Source organism: Hyla sarda, chromosome 1 (genome assembly GCF_029499605.1).
Source record: "Hyla sarda isolate aHylSar1 chromosome 1, aHylSar1.hap1, whole genome shotgun sequence".
Classification (NCBI taxonomy): Eukaryota; Metazoa; Chordata; class Amphibia; order Anura; family Hylidae; genus Hyla; species Hyla sarda.
Window position 1 is genome coordinate 15,072,153 of NC_079189.1, and position 5,056 is coordinate 15,077,208.

At 37.1% G+C, this 5,056-nt stretch overlaps 1 long non-coding RNA gene across 1 annotated transcript in view; it reads left to right on the forward strand.

Moving 5' to 3' along the window:
• The window catches only part of LOC130313343 (uncharacterized), a 44,926-nt gene extending 42,472 nt beyond the window's left edge, over window positions 1-2,454 (forward strand). Inside the window, exon 3 of the long non-coding RNA XR_008861322.1 lies at window positions 1,906-2,454. This is a non-coding gene — a long non-coding RNA (uncharacterized LOC130313343). The remainder of the gene's footprint in view (window positions 1-1,905) is intronic.
• Window positions 2,455-5,056: the final 2,602 nt, after the last annotated feature.

Sequence of the window (5,056 nt, forward strand, 5' to 3'; positions counted from 1 at the left end):
ATAATTATTTTTCTGAAACACAACAAAACATTTTTTTTCCAAAAAGCACTTGCTATATAATTGCTAAATTTCACTTTGAATTTCGTATACTATAACAGAAACAGCAATAAAAATAATAATAACAACAACAACAACAATCACTATAGTAGTTGTAGAATCCCCACCACTATCATATTCATCCTTATCCTCATGATTATAATAATAATAATAATAATAATAATAGTAGAAGTTGTAGAATCCCCACCACTATCATATTCATCCTTATCCTCATGATAATAATAATAATAATAATAATAATAGTAGAAGTTGTAGAATCCCCACCACTATCATATTCATCCTTATCCTCATGATTATAATAGTAATAATAATAGTAATAATAGTAGAAGTTGTAGAATCCCTACCGCTATCATATTTATACTTATCCACATGATAATAATAGTAATAATAGAATCCCTACCACTATCATATTTATCCTTATCCTCATGATAATAATAGTAACTAATTTCCTAAAACAACTTTCTTTAACTGTATTGACAATAATGCCTATAATTGTGTAAATTATTATTATAGGCTATTATATGATTATTAAAAAAAAATTGTAAGTTGTATGTTACTTTTTTTTTGGCTTGTATCCTGGTTAGGATGCGTACAAGAACATCTCCGAATATTATAGACACAGAAAAATACTACACGCTATTGTCTGTACTATTGAAGACTTGAACAAGTGGATAGACAGGGCTGAAGGAGGGAATTATTCTAAACTGGTTAAAAAAAAGTATATGCAAACGTCTGAGTCACTTAAGAGCTATTAGTAAGCTATGGGAATTAGCCACATTCTTAAAAATGTATTTCTAAAAAAAAAAAATGAAAACAATAAAGAAAAACAAACGGCAAATGCCAATACAGTATTTGGGCCACTAAGTAAACACTCCAGGTGTGAATAACCATAAATATTCTTAAATAGTATTCTTAAATAGTACAAATTAAAAGACTGAACAAAGTATAAACAAATATTTACTTAAGAAGCTAAAATATTTAAATGAACACAAATGACATAATTAAAAAAAAATTTATTATTTAAAAAAAATAAAATAAAGTTGTTCAAGAAGTGGCATATTTTTTTTAATTTTATTTATATATTTATTTATTTTTATTTATGTATTATTTATTTCTTTTATTTACATATGTATTTATTTATTTTTATGTATGTATTTATTTACTATTGTATTATTTATTTATTTTAAATCTAAGAACATCCTCTATTAGTTAATGCAAAATAAGTAGGTAAACATTCCAGGTGTAAATTAGCCATACGGTGAATATTTTTCGATAAAAAAAAAATAATTTGATTTACTACTCTTGGTTTTCTTCTTCTTTCTTGTTGTTTTTTTACTTATTACTATATTACTATACTTTTACTATACTTATTACTATACTTTGTCATAAATATTTTTAGATTTAAAAAGAATGTACATTTTTTAAAGTGAATAATAATATTAATGTTAAAAGGTTATATTAGAAAGAAAAAAAAAAAACATCTAACAAATGTCTACAATCCAGCATGGAAAGAGTTACTATACTGTTGGGTATCATGGACCATTATAGAGCGATATTAGCTCTCCTCCCCCGTCTGTTTTTTTTTTTCCCCCTCTTTTCTTTCTATATTGTTATGGTGTTATTGGAAAAGATATCACAACGAAACCTTTAATGTCAAATGAATTAGGAGTTATAAGGCCGCTCCCCATTGCCAGTGCATTAGTGCATTCATGATGGGATATAATCCCCGCCGCTCCTTTTAATTATCTTTTCTCCCTTTCTCCGCTCCTTATACTCGCTCCTTGGAGCTGCTGTTGCTTTGTCCCCTCTTAATTGGGATGTTAATGAGTTAGAGAATTTTCCTTGCAGGTTCCCAGACTCTCCGTGCCTGGGGCTAGACATCCACAAAAGGATCACAAGTTGGGGGCAGCAGGACGGCCTGATCACATCAGAGATGGTTATCCTGGATTTCTGGACCCCTGATAATATAAATATGAGTGTTCAGTGAAAACAAGAGCGAATGTGATACAAGTGAGATAGCATCTTGTACGACAGTAATCCTAGCAGCCTTACAATCACACAGCACAATGGGGAGCCACAGGGGTCCGTAAGTTTAAATAACCCCCCCATGCAATCCCCTTTCCTTTACAATAATAGTAATTTGGCAAAACGTCATGGGACCTGAAGACCATCACATCTGGTACCATAAACAGATAATAGATTATATACATTTCAAACATGAGATTTCCTTCATTGGACTACTTTTTTTTCTCCGTGTGCTTGAATACCATAAAAAAAACTCCCGGAGAACTTTGAAAGTCATTAGATCTGTCACAATACTTAAGGTGCCCATAGACCTTAGACTGAAGTTGGCAGATCCTACCAAGTCAGTGCTTTAGGTTAACTGTCTAAAGGGTATGGCTGCCTCCTGACTCTACAATAGATGATGTACGTGGACAGAAGGGTCAGACATGTTGACATGTTGGTTTTTCTATTGTGGGAGACATAAGCTTCTGCCATAGCTGTATGGCTACGGCTTACCCGTAGTTCCCCATAGATGAAACATTAATGCTTACCTGTGCCAAGTGTCCATGTCTATGGGGAGATCGAGAGGGTGAACAGTCAGACAACAGGTATAAAAAGTGTGTGAGCTCCTTTAAGGTCCCTATACACCAGTGTTTCCCACAAGCAGTACTCAAGTACACCCAACAGGTCATAATTTGGGGATATCCCATGCAGAGAACACTGGTGGTGATGCCTAATGCACTCACCATAATTATATCAACTGTGACACTTCAGTCAAAAGACAATGAAACCTGCCAACTTTGGCAGGACCAGCCAACCATCTAATGTGTATGGGGGCCTCCCCAGTCTCCTTTGACAGATGATGTCAGTAGAGAGAAGGATCATACTTGATTGATTTCAACTAGAGTATGGCAGCAGTTAACTTCTTCTTTCCTTATTGGGAACACTTGAGCATTTTGCCAAGCCAAATGTTTATGGGTACATGGGGAACAGGAGAGATAACTGTCGGCCAAGCAAACATTCATGGGTACACGGGGAACGGGAGAGAGCTGTTGGCCAAGCAAATATTTATGGGTATATGGATAACAGGAGAGAAAGCTGTCAGCCAAACAAATATTCATGGGTACAAAGGGAAGAGGAGAGTTAGCTGTCAGCCATACAAATATTCATGGTTACATAGGGAAGAGGAGAGTTAGCTGTCAGCCATACAAATATTCATGGTTACATAGGGAAGAGGAGAGTTAGCTGTTAGCCATACAAATATTCATGGGTACACGGGAAAGAGCAGAGATAGTTGTTGGAGAGATAGCTGTCGGTCAAACAAATGTTCGTGGGTACACAGGGAACAGGAGAGATAGCTCCAAAAGATAGGGGATAAGATGTGTGATCACAGGGGTCCTGCCACTGGGGGCGTGACGAATAGAACGTAGCTGTCACGCCTCCTCCCATAGACATGAATAGAGGAGATATGGTGGCTGTGGTCACCAGTTATCCAGCACTGAGGGGTGTTCGCTTCATGCACCGGTTGACTGTGGTGCCGCACCCAAGATCCCCAGCAATGGGACCCCCCCGCAATTAGACCTCTTATCCCCTATCCTTTTAATAGGGGATAAGATGTTTTCCAGCCGAGTACCCCTTTAAAGATTCATGTCCCAGCTGGAATGCATTCATACTGCATTTACTGGACGTCAAAAAGATTTATACCTCTGACAGATGCCAGGGTATAGGCCTACCGTGGCACATGTGGCACATAGGGAAGCATGTTACTCACATATCACACACTATAGTTTTTTTTTTTACCAGATGCCTACAGTGTCTACAATGCCACTGAAAATAGAAGAAAAAAAAGTATACGCAATGGGGGAGATTTATTAAAACCTATCCAGAGGAAAAGTTGTTGAGTTGCCCATAGCATAGTTGAGTTGCCCATAATATTTCTACCCAACTGAGGCCAAATGGCACTTTTTGGCCTCTGGCAGGTGATTAGAAGCCTAAGGAGATGTTTGAAGTGTACAGTCATTGTTGCCTTGGTGTCTATAGTAAAGTATGATTAAAAGAAGTTGTGGTATCGCAAGTAGAAGTAGACCACAGACCTTCTTTGCATATATTCGTCTCTACAGTATTCTTGTTCTCTGGTGTGGTAGAAAAATGCTGAAGCAAAACTGATTTTTCTGATCACCCAGAAAGTGTATTAGAATGTGGTCTATCGCTAGCCCTTTTCTGAAAGGAGAGTGGCCACTCAACAAAATGTCTCCTTCCCCTCCAGGCCATAAGGAACCTGCAAAGGTCCAGAATCGAAGTCCCCATTCACCAAACTCAGGGAAGACCAACAATGCTGCAGAGACAAGCTGGCTCCACTAGACGGTCGACCTACTGGAAGTTTCTATGCAGGATCTTTGAAGCTAAGTCAGAGTAACCATTGAGTACTTGGTCACCCTTTCTTACCAAGACCCTACTTAATTTGTTGGGGTGGCAGCTCTAGGAAGAGTCCTGATTATTCCAAGCTTCTTCAATGTAAGAATTATGGAGGCCACTGTTCTCTTGGGAACTTTCAGTGCAGTAGAAATGTTTTATCCCTTTCTCCAGATCTGGTCCTCCACACAACCCTGTCTCTGAGCTCTACAGGCAGTTCTTCCCAACTCATGAGTTGGTATTTGCTCTGATTTACATTGTTAGCTGTGAGATCTTATATAGACAATGCTGTGTCTTCCCAAATCCTGTCCTATCAGGTGAATTTACCACAGGTGACTCCAACCAATGTGGAGAAACATCTTAGAGATGATCAAGAGAAATGGAAGGAGCCAGAGATAAATATCACATATATTATATTCAGCATCTGAATACTTATGTCCATACGAAATTTCAGTTTTTTCCTTTTTACTAAATTTGAAAAAAATCTGTTTCCACGTTCTCATTATGAGGGAAATCTTGTAATGTATTGTACACATGTCCTCCTTACTGATAAAACAAGAGGCAGCGAAGTCCTTATAATAAT